The sequence below is a fragment of the Etheostoma spectabile genome, chromosome 5 (genome assembly GCF_008692095.1).
Source record: "Etheostoma spectabile isolate EspeVRDwgs_2016 chromosome 5, UIUC_Espe_1.0, whole genome shotgun sequence".
NCBI lineage: Eukaryota > Metazoa > Chordata > Actinopteri > Perciformes > Percidae > Etheostoma > Etheostoma spectabile.
The window spans coordinates 6,341,483-6,364,720 of NC_045737.1; the positions used below are offsets into that span (position 1 = coordinate 6,341,483).

Below are 23,238 nucleotides of genomic sequence, written 5' to 3' on the forward strand. Positions count from 1 at the left end.
AGAAACACACATACAGCCCCATGAGAGCTGTTTTCGGTGGGAGTAGCCAGCAATAACATGGTGAAAACTGCCCAGGCTGACATTCATTGCAGCAGACTGATTCAGTTTTTGTTGGCATTGAAGGGCACACTGGGCAAAGGCACTACCAGTCGGTGATTTCTCCTGGCAGCCTAAGTTCTGGCCATATCCTCCCCGCTGCAGCTGCAGCCTCCCTCGGCCTCTCTTTGATCGGAATATCGATACGGCTGAATATCAGAGTAACACCCTAATAATATGTACAGTGTAAAAACACATTTCCCATAACATCCTGATGTTGGTGATGGATAAGTAGCTAGTTTGCAATACAAGAGAAGAGAACATGAGAGTTTGGCGCTGCGCCCACAGCTGCCAGCCCTGAAGGTGCAGTGTAGTTTGTGTAGTGACGTGACTGGACAACGGAAGTAGAGGTGATTTTGCAGATGATGCCGGCTTAGGCCCAGGGACAAAGAAAACATTGGTAAGAACAGCAGGCTTTTTCACACCATATCCTTCATTTAGATAGGTAGATAGATAGAGACATGGTTTAAAATAACTTAATTTGCCCTTTAAGGTTAAGGCTGTGGTTGAGTTTTGGGGCTGTCAATCCCTCTGAAGGATGAAGTATTTGTTTACAGCAAAAAAAGTGAGGATAACTGTTTATTTATGATGAATGAACTGACAAAGAAAAAAAATAATCACAAGGAGAGTAACTGCTTGCTTGGCATATGAAGGAATTGACAAGATGTCTGTTAACCACTTTTGAGGTTCTTGTCCATCACATGAATTCATAACGCACACCAAAGCATCATCACATTCTGCTGCTGGATGTTTCAGAGCCTTCTATATTATTCTCAGGTAATTTTCTTCTTACCAGGGGGGTGTTTGCTTATGTTGCCAGGCAACAGTCAGCACCTAACGACATCCACACAGTCTTGATGGTGCAGATTGGCTGAGTTTTTCAAACTCTTAATACTAAGAATAGGGTTGTTTTTCCAACTTTAACTTTGAACATTGCACACTTAGCCATGAATATTAATAGTTACACATTAAAGAAATCCTTTTATGTTCCTCCTCATATTAAAACTGGACACTCACTCTCACTCCCTACTTTGTGGTCACTAACTTCTCAATCCCCCACTCCTTGATGGGAGTCTAAACACTTGTCTCACAATGTGTATTTAACCTTGAGAAACTCATTTCTCATTTCCACAATCAGTCTCTCTTCCACCCAGAGAGGGGAGCAGTTTGTATAAGCAGATAATAAGTGACTCTTCAGATAGCTCGCCCCCCCGATTTATGACGCAGCTGTCAGGTCTGCCAGTTAGTGGTGATTGACGACGCACAATGATAGCGTTGCAACACTGAGCATTTGGGTCAATGGTGTTCGATAAAAAAAACCCATCTGTTTTCGTTGTGGAAAAACTCCACAATGATGAAAACGTGTTTTTTCTTTGATTTGCTTGCCTCCTCCACCGATTTCAGAACCTACATCATCTTCCTATGGAAGTTTACAACATCATAACACAGATCAATACTTATTCTATCATAGCTAAATTTGAAGCATTTGAAAATGGTTTGTACCATGCCAGTGTTTCTGTTATATGTGGTTACATGTGAACGCATCCAGGCTGATGAGCTGATTGTTGGATACGGGTTTTTGCTGTGTATATATACATATGCTATATATACATATGCTATATACACTATATGACGCTACACTTCACTTGACAGCAGGTAACATTAGCCTATCGTTAGCTAGCAGCTGGATTAAACACGGTGTAAAGGGTGTGTGTATTTCACTGTAGAGGATTCCAACATTGGGACGCTTAGCAGTGTGCAGCTGACATTGTCAGAAAAACAACACAGACGCTGCGTTCACTTGAAACTGGTAAGCCTCGTAATGCATTCAAAGTTATTGTAAAATACCCTTTTCCCCCTTTTTTAAGTATCGGTTCATGCACTGGCACCATTTTGAAAATATTTTTTTTGCACCAGTATCAGAAAACTTAAATATATAACTGTGTTCAGAAATGCTGAAGCCTTGTGCTGTACACAGCTAGAAGTCAAAGCAGGTTAAAGAGTAAGGAAAGTTAAAGAGGAGTGAGCTAACCATATCAGCATTAAATGGTGACAGGGTGTCTCTATGTCTCTTTGCAAACAATGGTTTTGTCATGTGAAAAGTACTGCATAAGAAAAAAGTATTTTTATGATGCACTCTGTAGCTATGTTAGGTTGGAAGCTGCTACTTTTAAACTGAACAAATGTAGAGAAATATCACTAAGTGATGTGAGAGAGCCTCCATCATGGCATTTTAAGTGAAGGCAGCCAAGTGTTCCCTTCTCTCGTATGCTGAAAAAAGTGTTTTATCAATAAAAGATTATTCAATTACATAATAATACAGTGCTGTTATCACATGTTCTACATAACTGCTTGGCTTCAGATTACATAAATGCATCTTTTTTTGTGAGATGTCAAAGTTTCACTTATATTCTGACTGACTGCTGGGTGTGAATATTGCAACTGTGTCACAATAAATTATGATAAACACACCTAGTTAGCCAATCTGGACCACAATTGATGGATACATTAAAACAGATTTAGAAAACACACATAAGTGTGTGTGTGAAAGAGAAAGAGAGACAGTGTGTATGAGTGAATGAGTGAGTAAGTGAGTGAGAGAGAGAAAGAGAACAGGAGGGAAGTATTTATGTGTTTGAGGGAAAGAAAAAAGATGACAAGGTTGAACAACTATAAGGCAGCGAAGGATATAGAGCAAAAGCAGAGGATAGAGAGGAAGTGGATTGCATGATGGGTAGAAAAAAACCCAGATAGGGATGGGGAGGCAGGAGGTCCCCACTGAGACAGACATGTCACACACCAGTGAGCCTGACACACGGAGAGGGAATATCACATTTCTCTCCCTTTTTCATAATAGCTATATCTCCTTTGCTTTCTTAGTCATCTTTTTCCTTTTCAGCTGAAGGCATAGTATAATAAATGGCACTCAAAGAATTATTGTTGGGTCCTTTTGAAGAGCGTCTGTCCACCTTTGAAAGGCTGCTGCTCCATAATGCATGACTTTACGCGTAACTGCCCTCTTGATTTCCCCGTCACTTTGAGCATTTCAACTCTATTTCTCTATACATAATTACATTATTGTTTATTGTAGTTACGTTATGCTGAATTTGGCCTTTGCAATCACCCACACACACATGCTCATACTTGCACACAGAAGCTCACAAACACACGCGTATGGGCGCACAGAGCGTTTGGCTCGTACTGGGAATTACCTGTTTACCTCATTAACAGCACTTGGCTGGAGGCATAAGATATGCAAACCAGGAAGAACAAAATAAACAACGCAAAAATAAAATATTTCCCTCCCAACCTCCTCTAGAGAAAAAAACATTTCCCTATGACTGGTAAAGCAAAGAAGAAGCAATGGAAAAAGGTGAGACACTTTAAAGTATTTTGTTTGAAAAAATGATCTGATTATTCTTAGTAATTCTCTACGTGGCAAAAGATTAAATTATAAAACTATAGCAGAGTCATGGCTTTGATTTTTGTCACTCTGAAGCCACATGAGGTAGTGTAGCATCTCTTTTGACAAGATGTGCTTTTCTTTCCCCATATCTGAAAAAGTGGGCTTTTCTTCTTATTTTACTTTTGCTTCATGTTCACACACCATGAAGTCTGTAGGAGGAGAAAAAAAATTAGGAGGCTGTATTACATAAAAAAACTCAGTGAGAATGTCTAAAATCAGTTAAGAGGAATGTAGCCAGTGTGCACATGTGTGTGTGTATGTGTGTGTGTGTGTGTGTGTGTGTGCGTGTGTGCGTGTGTGTGTGTGTGTGTGTGTGTGTGTGTGTAAACTATATAGCTCCCCCATATCAGTCTCCTTCCTGTGAAACCAGCACCACCCCTGAGACTGATAACTTTTTTTTGTTTAAACTGCTCTAATCAATGTGTGTGTGTGTGTGTGTGTGTGTGTGTGTGTGTGTGTGTGTGTGTGTCTCTCTCTCTAGTGTCAGCATAGGTCTGTGTCTTTACTTTAATCTCTTTTTGATCAACACAGGGGATATTAACCAGACCCAGGAAAAGCCCTAAATAACACACACAAATGATTACACTATCTTGCACATACTCTGAGGCCCCCAAACACACACCCACGCACACTAGAAAAGGTCTACACAAACACGCATTCAGGCAAACCCCCTCAAATCCACCCACACTGCTGCAGACACCCCAAGTGAAACGTACTGATGAAAAGACCATGAAACTGGCTTAACAAGACTAATTCACAGACAGATACAATAGTCACACTAACTCTTTTACATAATATAAAGTGCTCTTTCCCCCCTTTAATACAAGGCAAAAGAATTAAACATGACCATATGTGCCTTTAAAACAAAAGAGGCCAGCTGAGGTTTTTGTTTCAGGCCTGTTACAGATGCTACTAATGTGCCACCCCATTACACACAGATACAAGGGCATGTGCATGCATATATGCATACTCAATCTCAGACTTTGGTTTTTGTATTTGAAGTCACACAAACACATACAGGCACACAACTACACCCGGATAGTGAAAAAGTCACACTGACATACTAGCACGAGGCCAATGGTCGGACACAGATTTAGACTCGGTAATTTAACTAAACAAAGCAAACTAATAGAAGTCACCTCTTTTAAGCATGAACAATAGCTTTCTGTAGTTGTGGATTTGATAGAATCCAGATGGCACATGTGACGTAAAGGCTGAGCAAAAGTAAAAGAGTAATGCAGTCAATAATAGCCTATCAAGCTTTAAATTCTCTGCACAATTCTCAGTGTAAACGTTGGGCTAAAAAACCCATATGCTAAGAAAATAGTAAAATGAAGTAGGACATTGCACACACGGTTTAGCCTAGCATGATGCCTGCCAGTAATAGTTTTGGTTTCAAGGCAATGCAAAGCGTATTTTTCTATAACATTAAATACTTGTGATTAAATAAGCATGATCAAAGTCGACTGATTGGTGCATCGATATATGTGACATCACCCTTTTCTAAAATGAGCCGCTTCGCCCTCATCTGTCGATCGCTCATTTTAAGAAGCTGGTCAGGAGGTGGATGGACAAACACCAGCTTGTCTTCAACACAGGTATTCCAGGTTCACATTCCCTGGTAAACTGGGCGTCAGTATTGACATTTGTACTACGTAAGCATGACTGGGATCTGTCTCTAACCGCAAACAAGCAGTTTTATTGGCCTTGCACTCTAAAGTAAGTGCTCTGAGAAAAAAACTTTTAAGGACGCCTATGTTCATTATAGTAGGAGGATTCCAATTTATTTTCACTCAAATTAATTGTTATTATCCATATTATTAGAATGCCTCGGATTCATGAATCTTTACGAAAACTTAAGGATAACTTTGCTTGAATGTAAAGCGCTGAATGGATTCACACTACAATATATGTTGGTCGTCTTAGAAGCTTTGATTCAAACAGACCCCTCAGTAGGGTTGGTCCAATGAATGATGTCATCGTCCATTGGGAAAGAGCGAGAGCTACTGGTGCAATTACAAATGCACTTATTTTTAAAGTCTATGAAATGCACTCATTTTTGGCAAAAGAGCGTCTCGATTGATACGATGACAGACATCTTTTTACTCTTAATGGTGGTAGATGTAGCTCCTGTAGCAGGTTTTATAAGTTATAAGTAGCCTCTAATGATTTCTTTTTGATTAACACTAGTGCTGTCAGTTAAACGCGGTATTAACGGCGTTAAAGCTTCAGTAGGTAACTTTTTAAAAAATGTATTTTTTACATATTTGTTAAAACTGACACCATGTCCTGACAGTAGAATATGAGACAGATAATCTGTGAAAAAATCAAGCTCCTGTGGCTCCTCCCTGTGCTCCTACTGCCACTTGCGGAAAAACACCGCTCCCGGTCAGAAACAGCCAATCAGAACCAGGAGGACTGTCTTAGCAGTGTCAATCACTCTCGTGTACGCGCTGCTCATACCCCTCCCCCGCACAGCGCGTACCACCGTTCAAGCTCAAGATTGCTAGTGCACTGCTGCTTTGCTAATCGCGGAGAAACAACTTTTCAGGAAAACTGCCAATTTCTCGAGTGACACCTGCTCAGAAAACAAAGACGGGCAAAATGAAGAAGACCGATGACAAAAAGCGAGCTAAAAAGAAAGAATTAAACCGAGCCCGAAATAAAACGAGGGTCAACATCAAAGCGGCTTTTCAGAGGTGGAGGGAGCTACGCCTCCTGGAAGGATTCAACACGGATTCTGAGCTAGCGTTAGCCACATTTCTGCTCAACATGTAAGTGTCCCTGCTTGATTTGTTTCATTTTTTAAGAACTACACAACTAAGATATCGATGGTTACAGTACACTTTCAGTACACTGGTGATAGCGCAAATCTCAGTTTACTCTGTAGCTTGTTGCGAAGTCTAATAGTTAGCTTGTTAGCTTGTAGCACGGCAGGAATGTTGTAGCAGGTGAAGATTAACTTTACTTGCAAACTCCTTCACCCTCAGTATAAGTAATATGTTTCGATGCCTACATTAGTAAGCCAAAATGTTTTTTTGTCGATCACAATAAATGTAGCTATGGTTAAACTACTTTAATTGTGCGATGTCCCTGTCAACGTTTGGCAAGGCAGAATTCTATTATTGATTATTTTTAAACATACACGTTTTCTTCCCCCTCAGGATGTAATTTGTAAATCAATAGAAATTGCCCTTCATGTGATACACATATACTGTTTTGCACCGTGCCTCCCGTAGTGTCCCTTTTATATGCCCTCGAGTTTTTCCGACACGATTTTCCCCTGTCCCCCCACGTTTTTTTGCCATGAACCAGTCCTTTTCGCTGTTTCTGGCCTGGTACGGTACATGGCCCCTGACTTTTCTTCTTGTGTTGTGCCACGAGAGGATCAATTATTGAATGTAATTTTTTCTTACATGATGAGTTGAACAATGCACGAAGGACCCAGAATGGCAGCGTTCTCGTAACTGACCATCTAGCACCCACCAAGGTCACTACATTTCTTTTTTCGTCAGCACATGGTGGCCAATCTTTTCCACCTTCCAACTGTTCTCAAATGTCCGCCCCTCTTCATGCAGCTTTACTGGTGGCTTCCCCCTAATCCTTATTACCCATTCCGATTTTTCATTTGTGCCCGCCCACCTTACTAAGAGGACATTTATGTGTTTGGTCTGTCATACACCCACATTACAGTTTACCCCCTGGACCCACCCACGAGTACGACTCCGCGAGCACGCCAGCCTTGATTGGTAGGTACCGCAGTGTCAACTAGATATTAATTTTTTGTGCACCTCCTGCTGTGCAACCATGATGGTTCTCTTCATTACTCCATGTGGCTTTTCTTATACACACTTACTTTGATATGATTACTGTCACTTTAATCCTGACCCCCCCCCGCCGTGTCGCCCGATGCCCCCCCGACACTTCTTTACATAGTTTCACATCCAGGTGTCCCCACTTTTTTTTCCCCATTAGTGATTTTAGTTTTAATAGTGTACACACACGACCCGCAGTGTATTATTGTACATTTTCTCCGACTTTGGTATTCCCCCCAGCAGGACACCAGTCAGGTTGCTTCTCCCCCACAGACGCGTTGAAGGTTTATCCACCCCCCAAACTCACCCACGCGCTTTCACACCCCCCCCCGACTATGTCTATAGTATCAGTACCGTTCTTTTGACCGCTTTTTTTGTCTGTGTCTTCTGCTGTACCATGCTGTGCAGCGGTATAGTCCCATTTCAGTACACCATAAAGGACTGTCATTGTGATATTAGTCGGAGTCCGGTATTAGTACCATGTCGCTTACTCTAGCCTAACCATGGACACCGCTGCGTTTAGCGCAACCTTATGTTCAGTGATTATCTCCACTCAGTTATTCGCCACCAGTCCTTCTGCTTTCTACGCTCTCACATTTACAGCACAAGCTGGATGCATCCTCCCGCCCATACTTGGTTCCCCCCCCCCCCCCCCTTTTCCCCTCTCCCCCCCCTTTCCGCCTTTTGTTTCCTTCACGTCCCTGGTTTTTTGCTTTTTTTTTTTTTTTTTAGTGTGCAGGAACACGTTTCTTGTTTTTTTTACTTCCTTCTTCTATTGTTTTCTCTAAACATTTTATGAGCCTTTTGTGAGGCCAAGGAGCTACACCGACAACGACAAAATCTCTACTTATATCTCACTGATATATTATATCCTAGGTCGAATTACAGAGACGATTAATGGCATCCCTGTACACCCCCCCCTCTATGGACCCTCACAGCTAATTTTTCATCAGTCGCCTACGAAACCCATATATATGACTATTCCTAGTTAAACAACTTTCTATATGGACTTCATTTAGCCCCGATGGAGAATGCCAGTTCCACATTACACCAGACTTACTTGTTTTACCACCACATAGATTTTTTCTACTTATGCACATAATAAGGCTTGAGCACCGACTAGCTGGAAGGGTTACCGCCCACATAGTTTGAGTGATCTACTACATTGATTCATATTGATGCATTTCACTTTTCACCCTTCTCCAGTTTAACGGGTCACCCCTGTTTTTCCATTCCATAATGTCAGTGTTTTCCCATTTCATATTTTTTTTGTTTCCGTTCATTTTTCTGGATGATATAGTGGCCGTGACTATCATATAGCTGCGAATTACACACCCCACCCCCCAGCCACCCCCATCTTTTTGCCCTATTTCGTTTTATTCATCAAACATCTTGTGTGATATCGCCGTTGTATTGTGTTCCCGCAGCCTTAGAGCACGTGTCACCTACGTCATTCGCGAGTAATATGCTGAGTATGTCACCAGCCCCAAAGACTGCTTGTGCTTCCGCGATTTGAGTTCTAGTAATGGATGTTTGCTGGCTATAATGTCAGCAGCCACAGTTTCATCAATGCAGATGGTAAGGACACGTCCCTCCACGAAAGCTCGCCTGGTCGGTTCCGTCGTAATGCAACAGGAAAAAGTCTATGAATTCATGGAGTTCCCACGCTTCAAGGTGGATTGCTCGTCTGCCGAGTCCCCATATGAAATAGGCCGAGGACTGTCCGGCCAGGGGCTTACCAATATCAATTAATATGTTAATCTGTAGACACGCCCCCCAAACCCTGTGGTAATAAAGATAGCACAGCCCACTCCCGTCCCCCGTGATTCTGTGAGCTAGATGAGCAAGGGCTTCAAGCCCTCCGTATTTTTTTTTCCTATTTCCGATTCTCCCCCTCTCCTTTTTTATGATTCTAATCTTTTATGTTCCCAGAGCCTTCAAAGCCTCATCTTGTTTGCACACACACAAAGTCAAACACCATTCTGCCGGAGAGGTCATGGTGCTCACATAAGTGCATTCCTCTGGAGCTTTAATATCAACTCTAACACATAGACACAAGGCATTGACTAAGCCATTTTTTTATGAAGACGTAGGCACACACCTGAGCCCACCCCAGTGCCTGTCAAAAGTTTCCCCGTATGAAACCCGGCGTCTCAGGACTCGTGCAAGATTTGATACTCGTTACGCTAGCATGCGAGGCAGGGTTGTCTCACATGTTCTCTATCATCTTTGCCATAATGTGACGGGTGAAATCCTAGACAGCTTAGACTCACTTCGCAAACGAGACACAAATAACGGTCCCAATCGCGCGTAGTCGTTTTTCGGTTGTGCTACTGAGCTAAGACAAGTATTACTCGTTTAAATTCATAACACGCTCTCCCCATACCCTTCATTTCCATCTTTGTTTGTTCTACCTCACCAGATTTCCGATTTTTACATTACTACATTCTCAGTTAAATGGGGTTTTACTCAAGTGCCAGCTATAGCCATCCCCACCCTTCCTCCTACCGCGTTTAATAATTTCCCGAAGTTAGCAGACGTGTTGTCTTTTTTTTTTTCCCCCCTTTTTTTTTTGCTCTTCACTCAGCGGATTTTCTTCCCCCACCTACTTTCATTTCTTACAATCCCTCTGTGGGATTGTCGCAATTGCATCCCCCTCTTCCTAATTTGTATTTAGAAGCATTGGAACTAGACTTTTTCTGTGCCCCCTCAGATTCTCTCCTCTTCACCCCCTTTTTTCTTCATCCTGGCTACGCATCTGTTGCAGCTGGGTTAGGATTTTTTTAGTCTTAGCACACCAAAACCTTTCCTCCAATTAGATCTCTGTAATTTTGCAACTCTTGCCCTGTTTTCTATTTTTGGTTTTGTAGGGCCACGTTCTGGGTGCCGCCACCACCTAGTTTCCCCTTGGACTTCAGGCTCTTAAGACCAGCAACCCGTGGTTATCCTATTACGAGTGTTTAAACTTCAGTCCCCTAGTGACGTATCAGATCTGGCTAATCTACTACTATCAAGGTGCGCTCTCTGCTCTCCACTCATATGAGCTGCTTGCAATAATACACGCTATTCTAGATTAATTTCTCTCTACACTATGGTATTTCCTCATCTAAATTCATCACTGACTCGCTCAACGACACTAGGCGACCTGAGTATACGCATTGATATAGTTACCCACACATGAGCAATGCCTGATATGTTACCGCAATGCAGTTCTGTGCGCTTTCACGACAGTGGGGTGGAGTGGGCCGGCAGTGATAGTGACCATCAATACCCCGTGACCCCAACAAAGGCTATAAAATAACAAAACAAAGCACGCTAGCAAATATAGACTGAACAGAAATCCACAAGCAACAATCAGTATTGTGTGTGGTTTATGGCATCAAAGGTAATTGCCTTGCATTCCATGTCCCCCACCCGTTGACACCTCGCGATGTTGGAGTATCGCCCTCCTAGAATTTAATCCTACTTTTGCTCGTCCCGTTTTTTTAACCATCTGTCTTGTTTTTTCGGACGTACACCGTGCCCCCCCCCCTTTTGTCATCTATGTTATGTGATCCACCTTAATTTACATGCACTTATATGCCTTACACCCTTCCCAGTGGTTCTTTCTCTCGGCTTGCCCCATCCCCCCCTCTTTTTTCTGAAGCTTGTTCCTTTTGAGCAAGGTCGAACCCAAACGCACTGCGCTGCCTAGGAATCATCAAGACTAATACCCACACCCCCCCCGTGTCCTCCACGTTTCAGCTCTATGTATCTCTCTTTTACAACGCCCCCCCCCTCCCCCCCCCCCACCCTCGCCCCTAGCTAGTTTTTTCCGCCGTGGTTTTCCCCCCTTGTTGTTGAGTCCCCCCACCGCAGAGCACTATGAAGGGAGAGCACGGTAGGATCCCCCCGCCGCTCGCTTGCTTGTACATCAATTGCCCCCCCAGGGTTACACCGTTTTTTTGTTTCCTGAGACCGAGCCCCGAACATGACGTAAGCCTGCGCTCCACCCCCCCCCACCCTAGTTGTGGTGTGTGATTTTTTAAAATTAATTTCATGGTGCATTGATTTTTTTGCATTCGCTGATGCTCCTGTTGTTATTTCGTGGAATATTCTGCATCAATGTAACGCAAGTGACACGAAATCATCTAAGTATTGCCCTACCCTGATGTTTTTTTTTTACTTGATGGATTGTCAGTTATGCATGACCCTTTTTCCCATCTGCCTTATTTGCACTGTGTCACAATGAACTGCTTCGGCCTTCGATCTTGTTCACGCACTCACCCCTCCACATCTACCTTGCATTTGTTCATTTTTTTCTTTTGTTATGACACGCAGCCCCCATTCCTTCTTCACAACCTTCTTAATAGGACGCCCCCCCGCCCTCCCCATATAGACGTATATATCTTATTTGACATATGAATTGAATGTATGAATAACATGATGTAACCCTGTTGTACGCATTTCTTGTATCAGTAAGATCCCTTTGTCCCCCCAGAGAGTGGGGTGTGTTTTTTCTTGTGACCACAGTGGCGCCCCTTATGTCTATTTACTTGATATCACCCCTTGCTACTGACCGTGCTCCACATCGCTATATGGTCCTATTGACTCGTGCAGGCTATAGGTGAAATTTTCACAGACCCCTAAAAACCAAACCATGTCCCCGCCTTTTTGTACCCCCCACATATATTTATTTTGCCGAGACCTCTTCACACACCACCAGTGTGTCCGAGGACGATCCCCTGGTGTTATTTTTCTCGGCTAGTCCACTCATTCAGATAGTTTTTCGGGGCCAGGAGTCCGAAAACCCATGCTGTTTTATCCCTTTTGCATCTGGTTTATTGAGCATGTCTCGTTAAACACTACACTTGACATTCGAGTTTTGTGTAGGCAAAAAGTGGAAGTTTTAAAGCCCCCCCCAGCGTGTATGGCACCGTCTACCCTGCATACACATGACCAACTCACGCGGACACCTTCTATACAGCTTGTGTGGGTTTTAGTAGCTAGCCTTCAGCAATGATCTACCTGCACAGCGAGGAGCTTTTTTAGAGCCAAAAGTACATAACCATAGTCCTCACACGCCCAAGTATCGCGAATTGGCCTAATTAGTAGTTTTTTTGGGCAAACGTTGTGCGTTCCCTTCCGGAATTGGAACGTTCAAGGCAATAGACTAGTTGCTTGCTACCTACCTCAACAGCTTTTTTTAGGATGGAAGTTAACATGTACCACTTTTTCGGACATTGTTGGCAATTTTTTTTAAACAAACATCGGAGTATTAATCTCACAAAACAATGGCATAATATGACTCTATATATGACCACAGAATGTGCAGTACAAATAGCATGACAGGTTTGATTATATGATTAGGCCGCTTGTTTCATGTTATATGTGCAAGTCACTTGATCCCTACTCCCCCAACACACCGTGGTTTAACTCTTCGCTAACTATGTGTTGAGACAACGATAAATATGAAATGGAAGAACATTAATTAGGAAGCACCAACAAGGAAATAATAGACAAGAAAAGATGCTCATTTCTGATGGAAAGCTTAAGCAACTGGCTTCCAGTAGATTGCTCGTGACAGCTTGTATGCTAACTACGTAGAACCCCTGAGTCGTTTCTCCTACCCCCCCCTTTTTCCCCCCCCGCCCCCCCCGTCCCCTATCCTCATCTTCTTCCTTCTCTGTTTTATCTCTCCCCCTCTGTCCAGTTCTGTTACAGAGATCCTCCTGACATGAGGGGAATCATGATTTTCACCTTCCACAGAATGGAAGCGTATATAGTTAAGGACATATTGGAAAAGAGAAGAAATTAGTTAGACTATGCCTGGCCATGGAAATTATGTTTGGAGAGCATTTAAATCCCTTCCCCATATTGAATTTGATTTGTGTTAATCGTTCCTGTAGATCACTTTAATTTATTCTTTTTTTCATATAACTATGACACATACATCTAAGGTATTCTCCGTACGTGTCGGGTTCGTACTTTGGTCCGCTCATACCAACAGGGTAACACCCCACCGAGCCATTGGAGTTTGGGAACGGAGAATTTATAGATGGCTATCCTCCCACCGCGCCCCGCGAAACAGCCTTTGAGAACATTTTATTGAACTGTATTGGCCCTTTTACAACAGTAAGACAACTAAAGTACACGGACGGGAAGGACACCCCCCGAAGTCGCTGGATGAACAGAACCCCCCCCTAACACGTTTACATGTAACGCCACCACACTGCGAAAAGAAAGAGAACATGCAGGCCTTGCACAAGCAACGTATTTAATCAGTGTGACCTATCCGATGTACGTTATTTTACTATCTTTACACCCTAGTATTGAGCAAGCTGGTGACAGAAATCTTACACTCTTTTTCTCCTTTCCTCCTACTTCAGTAAAATAGATCCAATGCGCTTGTGACTACCAGGGTATCTGTATCTCCCCAAACTCGGTCCCTTTTATATTGGTCCTAAAATTGCTGATATTACAGACCACCATTAATACCTGTGCCGGGCTAACGGCTACAAATATGGTTTGCATTTGGGCGGATAAAGTGCCAATCACGTGTGACAGAAATGGGTGCTCTGGCATGCAAGGCCATAACAGCCGTTCTTTCCTATATTTCATGTCTCACCGTATATTACTCTTCCTGATCCCACACACAACACAGATCCACGCCCCCGACTTCCTCGTTCGTATCTCATCAGTCTCTTCTCAGATCAGCACGACCTTTCACACTGTTCTTCAATCCTCCTCCCGTCAGTCCTTTTCATATTTAGGCCTCCATTCACTACTACCTTCCACTCATGCAATTCCGACGCCTCTTCTACACCTCCATCTGCTCAACCTGACATATCAGTACTAAACACATCCGCGACCTCCAGCATAGGTCCCCCCGCACGCCATAGATGTCCCACAGCTCCCAATGTTTTTTTTTCTTTTCTATCCACAGTGTACTCCCACCGTCATACGCTGCATTTCATCGGCCATTTAAACGTGCGAACCCATTTACATCACGACGAATGCCACGCACCCAATGTCTTTTCAGAATATGTATGACTTTTATCCAAGCCTCTACGCCTGAGCATCTACAAGCCAGGATGTTTATTCCGTGTCTTGGGGACGTGAAGCAGCCCTCTGGACGGACGACTAGCTTGTCCCTCCTAGAGCGATTTATGACTGTCTGCGATTGGAACACACCTACGTCTCTTCATGTGACGGCGGTTCGGCTAACCACAGCAGCAGTCAGAATTATTAAGGACTTCGAAGACTGATCCAGCTAACCCAGGGGATCACAATCCCAAACCTTCCTAAACAACCCAGTCTCCTGATCTGGGGGACTGCGTCCCTACGAACACACGCCCCCCTTTGCCGCATCCACGCACCACCCCGCACCTCAGTAGTCACGGTCACATTACATACACCTTCTTCTTCTAGACGTGAGGGCCCAACCAGCGTTTGTACCTAAAGCCACTTTCTGCATAATCTCCTCTTATCCGATGCGGACTGTCCTTCACACCTCCTCTCTCTCTGTAACACTTGCTCACCCTACTTTCACTACACAGTTTTTACAGGATTGCATTTTGTGTCTTTCGTAACTGTACATACTCAACACCCACCAGCATTCCCTCCAATCTATCCCTTTCTTCCGACAGTGTGATGGGGGCTGTAATTGGTGCGGTTGTTTGTTTCAGTGTAACATGGTTCATTTCTGTACAAATCACACTCTGCTCATCGCTTTTTAATGTCTGATGGGACACGAAGTTTTAGGGAAAACGCGAGGATTTTTTTATGCTTCATTGTTGGTGTAAGCCATATGACAGATGACAGATTTGTGACATTCAGACGTCCCATCTCGAGATTGTATCCTTTAACATCAACTTCTCTAAGTCATCAGTAAAGCGATTATTCAACCTCACATTCTTAAAATTCTTTCGTTCCTTCCTTTCGATTTTTTCCTCAACAATTCACTTTGCGTTTCATCTTCCCGATCGAATAAACGTCCCCATTAAACACCCGTGGCGGTTGTGGTGTAATTTTTTGGAGCTCCCCGTGGACGGCCGTGAAAATTGCTTCCTCCGTTTGTTGTGAATTAGTCTCTCTCCCCGTTTTTTTTACCTGGGCCTTGGTTGAGTGGAATGTTGGGGACAGAATTATTGATTTTTTGTTGTGAAATTGCTTTGTTTGTGCTGGGAACCCTCCGAAGGAAGTTCACTTGGCTTGACCGTGCGTTGCCCCGATTTTATCGAGCAGGCTCTTGACTCCAATGGAGGGGATATGTATCTTAAGGCGTTAGATACACAGTTTATTGTGTTTCGACGGAGAGGGAGATGGATTTGGGGGGAGGATCACTATTATGGCAATCGTTTTGCCAGAGGTAATCCAACCTCCTGCGTGCAGCTTTCTCACTAGTACATTCCAAGAAACCAGTAAAAGAACGATGAAGGAAAGAGAGACCACTACATGAAGAAAAAAACCAAACAAAATTCACAGCATCAGCACTGTATTCGTATTAGTTAGCTTAGCTATAGCCTTCTTTGCCCCCAAATAGTTAGCTTTTTTAGAAATGAAGGGTATACTATAGCTATCTGCTATAGAAGCTACAGCTTAAATTAAAGCCCCCTTTGATATTGGGGAAAAGCCGAATATGCATTATTGGCCTTCGCCGCCTGCCGAGAGTTAAAAGAGAAGATGGATATAGCACTCTCATATCTATCGGTAAGTAAAATTGCCATATATGCTGAGCTTGGCTTAGCCGCTTTCGTAGCTAATGCTTAACTAAGCCTAACCACATAATCACTGATGTGTGAAATCATATTAGGTTTTGTTTTTTCTCCAAAGGCCCCCCCCCCCAAAAAAAAACAAATCGGGCAACCAGATACCGCGAACTCTAACATCAAACATTTTTATAAGTTCTGTTGCTTGTTAATTTGTACAAAAATTAAAGTGGCAAACTACAATTTGTATCTAGGCAGGAGGCAATCTGTGACTCAACTAAGTCTTGCCAGGGCACTGCAGGAAGGAGGACCAGGCCACACAACCCCTCTGCCAAAAACCCAAAAATTGGCATTATTTAGACTTGGTTGGTTGTTAGACAAATACAAAATGAGATGTAATATGTGTGAATTAGTGAACTTTAGAGGCTCCGGGTTGGTGGATTTGTTACTTCAAAACACAGCCAGTCTAGCTGGTTCCCCGTTTACAGTCTTTCAGGTGAACCACCACCGCTGCTGGCTGTAGGTCAACACGAGAGTGGTATTGATTCTCCTAGTTGTACTCTTCTCAAAACAGGGATATGTGTAATCCCAAAATCTGAAAACTTAGCTTTAGGTCACATTCTGTCGTACTATTTAACAAAGCCAAAATTATACCCACAGCATTTAACTCTCTCTCCACACATTTTCCTACAGTGCGATAGTTGTCATAGGTCCATCCCCCCACCCCCCCCACGCCCAAAACATGCGGCTGCCTGCTCAGTGTGTTACAGACACCCCGGGCAGAGAGGAGTTTAGAGAAAGAAAAACAGATCCGATTACAAAGAATAACAGAGGAGAAGAAGGACAAGTCGTGGATAGTTTACACAACACTGAAAAACCAAAAGGCAACTCAGAGATGAAAACAAAAAAATGTTGTATCTACAGAAAATGCAGTGAACGTCAGAGTGTTGCAAGAGCGTTCTTCAAAAGTAGAGGAAATGGGACGCCCAAATTGGAAGATGAAATATTACGCTGGAAGTGTTCTTAACCTGGAAGATAAGTAAGGAGAAAAGGAGAAGGTGGTGTAGGGGATAAAAGGAAAAGGCAAGACAGGCGGCTTTGGTTGGTGTCAAACATCACTTGGAAAAGTGATAGAAATCAACCTCGGCCTCGCCTACTATCTCGCAGTCTGAGAAGGGTGTTCTAGTTTTGCAGCACCTGACATGATGTCTCTTCTTCTCAATGCCTGTGGGTCTTATGTGTTAGGATTTATACATGCACATTTGTGAGCCCAGGACAATCTCGGAAGAAGTGTTTGAATTTGTGGTGGCAAACAGATGAGGCTTTGAGGATTGAAGATATTCAGAAATTAACGCGGGGCTTGATGCCCTTGCATCTGATCCAAAGATCACGGGGCTTCTTGCATTACCTTTGACGGAGGAACATATTTGGATGTTTGCCTGCCGTCCCCTTCTCTCTCACTCTCACACTGCCGGAAGAGAGAGAGAGGGTGGTTATCAGAGAAACGCGTGCATTGGCGAAACCCGGTAAAAAGGTGGAAAAGCAGTGCTGCATTGGAATTTGGGACGTGAAGGCTGGGGTACAACACTGCTGATTCACACTAAAAGAAAGGTGGTCAACACTTCCTGACCCCTGGGCATTCAAGCCAATGAGCTCAAAACTACTTCCCCTCAGTGGGCATTGTTTCACAGAGTATCTGCTCTCTTGATTTGTTAACTATTTGTATTTTCTCTGTGTCTGGAACATCATCGCAATGACGGAAAAAATTCAAGGGATTTTCAGGCTTCAATATTGGTTGGAATGACACAAGAGAGAGTCTGACCTTTCACCAGAGCACCTTGCAATCACTGGGCTGAAGTGTCCTGGATTCCTGCCAGCTTCATGGATGCTGTTTCATGGACGACTATAGGATTTGCTCCCTGTGAAAGCAGGAAAGCAAAAAAAAAACACTAAATACTAGTAGATGATTTATTTGACTGAAGTATGTTGGGATGATGTAAGTCAAGGTTTTCAGTTCACTTTAGTAACACTGGATGGAAACTATGGAAGTATCTACGACACAAGGCTTTAAACATAAGCTTGATGAACGATCATGTGGGCAGAGCGTTATATGTTGATCATATAGAGGCTCTTATCTCAAAAGAGAAACAAGCTAATCTTATGCTATTCATTATATCTAACAGAAAAATGAATTTTTAAAATTTGGAAATAACTGTGTTGTTGAAGGTGGCCATGTATCATTTATGATTAAAAAAATACATTCATGATGTCACAACCACAAGAAAAACAAGCCATCCTACCAACCAAGAAAACACGAAAACGTGCAAAAAACGGAATCACCTACAATAAAAGCAATCTGTGACTTTGTTTTGCACATGAAGGCCATATTTCGTTCGTCTTAGAGTCCAACACATGAAAGAATGTGATAATGACACAATGGCAGCGTAAACTCACGCAAGACCGTCAATTAAGAGCGGCATAAATGCTGTAACGACCCCCGGCTAACAAAAACAGCAAATCTAGTAATTGGCACACTTGTTTATAGAAATCTGTATAGAAAAAGTGTGTATGGAGGCTGAAAAAAGATGAGATCTGAACCAGGAAGTGACTGTAGTTTCATGTATAAATCATGCAGCATTTAGCCCGATGTGTACTGCAGAGAAGTGAGCGAGTGAGTAAGAGAGTGGAGAGAGAGAAGAACAGAGAGGTGATAGTGAGTGAGTGAGTGACGTGACGTGAGTGAGTAAGAGAGAGAGAGAGAGGAGAGAGAGAGAGAGTGAGAGAAGGAGGAGGAGCGGACACAAATAAAAGGAAGTGATGAGATAAGTGGTGAAGATCGAATGTAGGGGACTGGACGAAGAGGAAGGAAAAAAACTAAAAGGAGACTGACTGAAGGTGAAGTTAATTAAGTCTTTGTCAGCGAGGTGGTAGAAGGTGGGGTTCGGTGCCAAGTACAGCAACAATGGCAGGTAACTTAAGATGAAGTGCACAACAAGAAAGGCAGCAAATATAGTACACAAGTAAAAATCATTCAAGGTCATTATATAAACCTGCCTACAAATACATGTATCTTAAAAAAAAAAAAAATGAATAGAACTAGTGCAAGTGAGGAGTCAAAAGAAGAAAAGGGCAACAGAGAGGCAACACTGGGAGGCAAGAAGTGAATTCACATGAAGATACGAAGGTACATCTAAGCGTATAAATCTACGCCGTTGCTTGACGTAGGTGCATGTAGTTTACGGACACCACGCCACACTCCGTAGTCCTGACGTGCACTCTTGCAAAAAATGACACGGTACGGGTTGCGATGACAAGTCACTTGCTGTGTCTTGGTAGCCACAGCAACTTTTTGGGGCAAGACAGCTGGTTGACATACTTACTGACCAAAAGGAGGAAAAACAAGAAACACCACAAAATACATCTGTAGTATTTGCAGGACACCAGAAATGCTGTAATTAATGCAACACATTGCATAAACCCTCAGGCTGTACTGCTTGGAGCACTAACGCTGTGATGCATGACAGTTTTTTGTTGGGCAATGTGACGGGCAACTTTTTTGGGGAAAAGAAATGAAAACAGATTGATAGGAATAGAAGAAAACAGTTTCCAGGACAATAAGTGTTTATGTATTCAATTCTCCTCAGGCACCAGTGCTGCACAATGCTATACCCAAGAAGTTTATGTAGCAAATTCTTTGTTTTGAGGTTAAAGAAGGGGCATGTTGCCTTGAGTGAACGTGATAGGATGTTGAAAAGTGCAAATATAGACACACATTAAGTTCAACTAAAAAACAGCAAGACCTTTAAGATGGTTAGTTCTTTATTTGCAAATTCATCAGCAAAAAAAAAAACTTACACAAATTAGCATGATGTTAATCAACAATAACCACTCTCCTATCTGCACAGATCCTTCTTATCTATCGCTTGTTTTACTGCCCCACGCTAATCTGACTATTTTACCAGCAAACACACTGTATTTAAAAAACATGTGCTGGCGTGTTGCTCCAGTTCAGAAGAGAAGATAAATACAAACTGGGAAGTCCAGCTCACGGTGTGATGATATGCAGATATACTGTAAATTGTTTCCGTCTCTGTCTAGAAAGCAAAATTAGAACAACAAAGTACACTCTAGAAGGTAGGGGGGCTTGCATGTACCGTGTTTGTTAGGCAAACACAATGCATTGCTGGATGATGTTAACCTGCCCACTGGCTTTTTCTCTAAGATGTACAATAACACAGTCCAGAGGAACAATATCTGTGTCTGGGGTTACTAACTTGTTTTTGGGGGTGGCTGGAAAATTATTTTCATACCATGCTCAGATATAAGTAGTTTTCAGGCATATGGCCTCATCTGAGAGTGAACACCGACTCAGCAGCTCCCACACAGGAAGCATAAACCAGCCAAAGGTGAGTGCTCGACGCAATGAGGTACCCTCCCACACTTCTTGTGAGACTTATTGTGCTCATCTTCATTGGTAAAGAGGGGGGGGAGATATGGAGGAGGGGATGTGGCTTTGTACCGGTACTTTGGAGGGATCATCTGGGTTGTCTGCGGAAGTGGAAGATGAGTCAGTGTCTCAATTTCTCCAGTTTTTATTTTTACCGCCACTCTTCTCCCCAAATCCTTCTCTTCTTCTCTGCGGAGTTGTCTAGAATTTATATGTACTCTAGGCAACATCATGCTTCTTATAACTGTCATGGTCAATACTTTATTTCATTAAGATCAAAATTGGAGTGAGCAGAACCAGATTGAGTTCAGTCTTTCAAAGTGATAAAGATGTAATACTGAGCCGACATGTCCCATATCCAAAACAGCTTTTTCAAAATAATATCATAACAGCTCGACACAGTCAGGGGCTGTGTATCAGTAGTTGCCCTAACCCCCTCGCTGTGAGCACACACAGACCCTTCCACAGACAATACACCCTACCTGGTGTAGGCATCTTTTCGAACAATTGCAATCATAAATATTGATTTGTTCGACACCTCGCATGTTGACCTTTATGAGGACATGTGGTGGGGAAACGCTATGACAGACCTAATTGGTGTGCGCAGGTAGCACTGCACAAGGTGTGCACACTTTATAATGCAAAGACAAAGATATCATTGATAACCAGGTTCAACAGGTATGGGATAGCAATATGTATGTAGAGGATTGAGGGGTACAAGAAGTATCAGTTTCACAGCTTTCCAAGTCCAGGGATATGGGGCATCTTGTGATTTTGAGTGGCTTGTGAGCAAAGACAATTCATTGGGGAAGGGGCTGATAAACGTGGCAGTGCTGGGAGATAGAGCAGCTTACACTTTGAAAAGTCTGCACATTTTCGCGGTTTCCAGATTCTGGTCACAGTTTCTCTTGACCTCATTTGCTACATCTTGATACTTTCCTCTTTCGCCTCAACTCACAGTTTTCTCCCTCATTCGTCTCCATCTCTGCATCACTCTGTTCTTTCTTCCTGTTCCACCGCTTTTTTACCTCCATTTCTCCTCTGTCTCACACAAAGTCTCTGAATCCTGCGTGACAGAAGCCACTTTAAAGATTTCTCCTGTTTTATGTAGGGAACACACCACGTACACGTACACCACACACACACACACAACATACCACACACAACACACCACACTCACACACACACCCCCACACACCACAAAAAGACACTCAGACTAATGAATGTGGATAATTCTTGCTCAGACAAGCACACACACACGCCCTAAAAGTATGTCTATTGCTTTCTTTTGTTTTCACTCTATCCTTCGCTTAATCTCTACTGCTCTGCACACATGAAGGACAACACAAAATACACACATGGATAAAAGTACACACACAACCACACACACTTGCTCCCTGCTCCAGAGGCCCCAGAGCAAACGCTGTTATCAGCACTCCCAGGAACAGACCAGTGACTCAGCCTGTCTGACTACGTGTGTGTGTGTGTGTGTGTGTGTGTGTGTGTGTGTGTGGTGTGTGTGTGTGTGTGTGCGTGGAAGGAGGAGAAGGTGGCTACACTTTCTTTTGGAACGGAAAGCCAGCCGATGAGGCTAGAAACCATGGAGTTGGACTTGCTATCAAAACCCAGCTTGTCAAGCTTTGTCCCCGAACTTCTGTGGGGACAGCGAACGCCTCATGACCATCCGTCTCGTGTTGGTCAACAAACCAGACAGCGACAGTAGTGAGTGCTTCGCTACCCTGGATTCGACGTGGAAGAGAAAGAACTTCTATGCCTGCCTGGAAGAAACCTTGTCGAAATCCCCAAGGAGGATAATCTGTCCTCCATGCTGTCCTTTAATGCTAGGGTAGGACGGGACCAACATCTCTGGCAAGGAGGGCATTGGCAACAACAAAAAACCACACTTTCACTGTAGTAAATTATAAAATGTGGAAGCAATGGAAACCTCACACTCATTGTGTTAATAGATGGTAATACCTGTTGCTGTAGAAGGAAGGGAGACCCAAACACCGAGATAAAGGAGCCAGGCGGAGAGGTTTAACCAAGAGTCAAAGAAAACACAGAAAAAAGCAAAAGCCAAAATGCAAAAATCTAAAAAAGGTCCAGGGGAAAAAGCAAGACAAAAACAGCACACAGAAACAGGAGCGGGAAAAACAGGAAGTAAAAATAAAGACAAGAAGAGACAGAGACCCAGACTTCAAAATAAAACAGGAAACAGAAACACACAGACAAGTCAGGGGGAACACAAGACAGGACCAACAACACAAAGGCCAGGGAGGAAACATAGAGAATAACCAAACAACTGAACAATTTTTTTTACAAATAATGTGTTCTTCTTCTAGGTCGCACCTAATGTCCTGCATCCGCTGCAATGTGTTAATATGGATATGGTTTAATTTTGAGTCATATGACCCATTTCGTCTGTAAAGCCGTGCCTGTGTTGGATCTCTCCTCTACTCTCTTCCTCTTCTCTCGAGCAGCCCCGCCACACAGCTACAATTCTGACATTGTCCACAGTTTTTATTTTGTTAACACAGTGGATATTAAGGATGAGAGGCAACCTGATTTGTACCAGGATTCCGCTGGTAACTTGCTATCGCGGCACGGCGAAAAACACAGAAGAAGTTATGAATGAATTGAACTAAATGAGTTCGTTAGAGTAATGCGTGTGAGAGGGCATGCTGGACCTGGTGAGAGATGTGACCCATGTCCAGAAATCATAGT

The 23,238-nt window shown here is 43.1% G+C and overlaps 1 long non-coding RNA gene across 1 annotated transcript; it reads right to left on the reverse strand.

The window, feature by feature from the left end:
- Nucleotides 1-827: 827 nt before the first annotated feature.
- LOC116688837 (uncharacterized) lies at nt 828-22,151 on the reverse strand. Its single transcript, XR_004331866.1, has 3 exons — nt 22,087-22,151; nt 18,924-18,941; nt 828-839 (listed from the first exon to the last, which is right to left on the reverse strand). It is a non-coding gene; the product is annotated as an uncharacterized LOC116688837 (long non-coding RNA).
- Nucleotides 22,152-23,238: the final 1,087 nt, after the last annotated feature.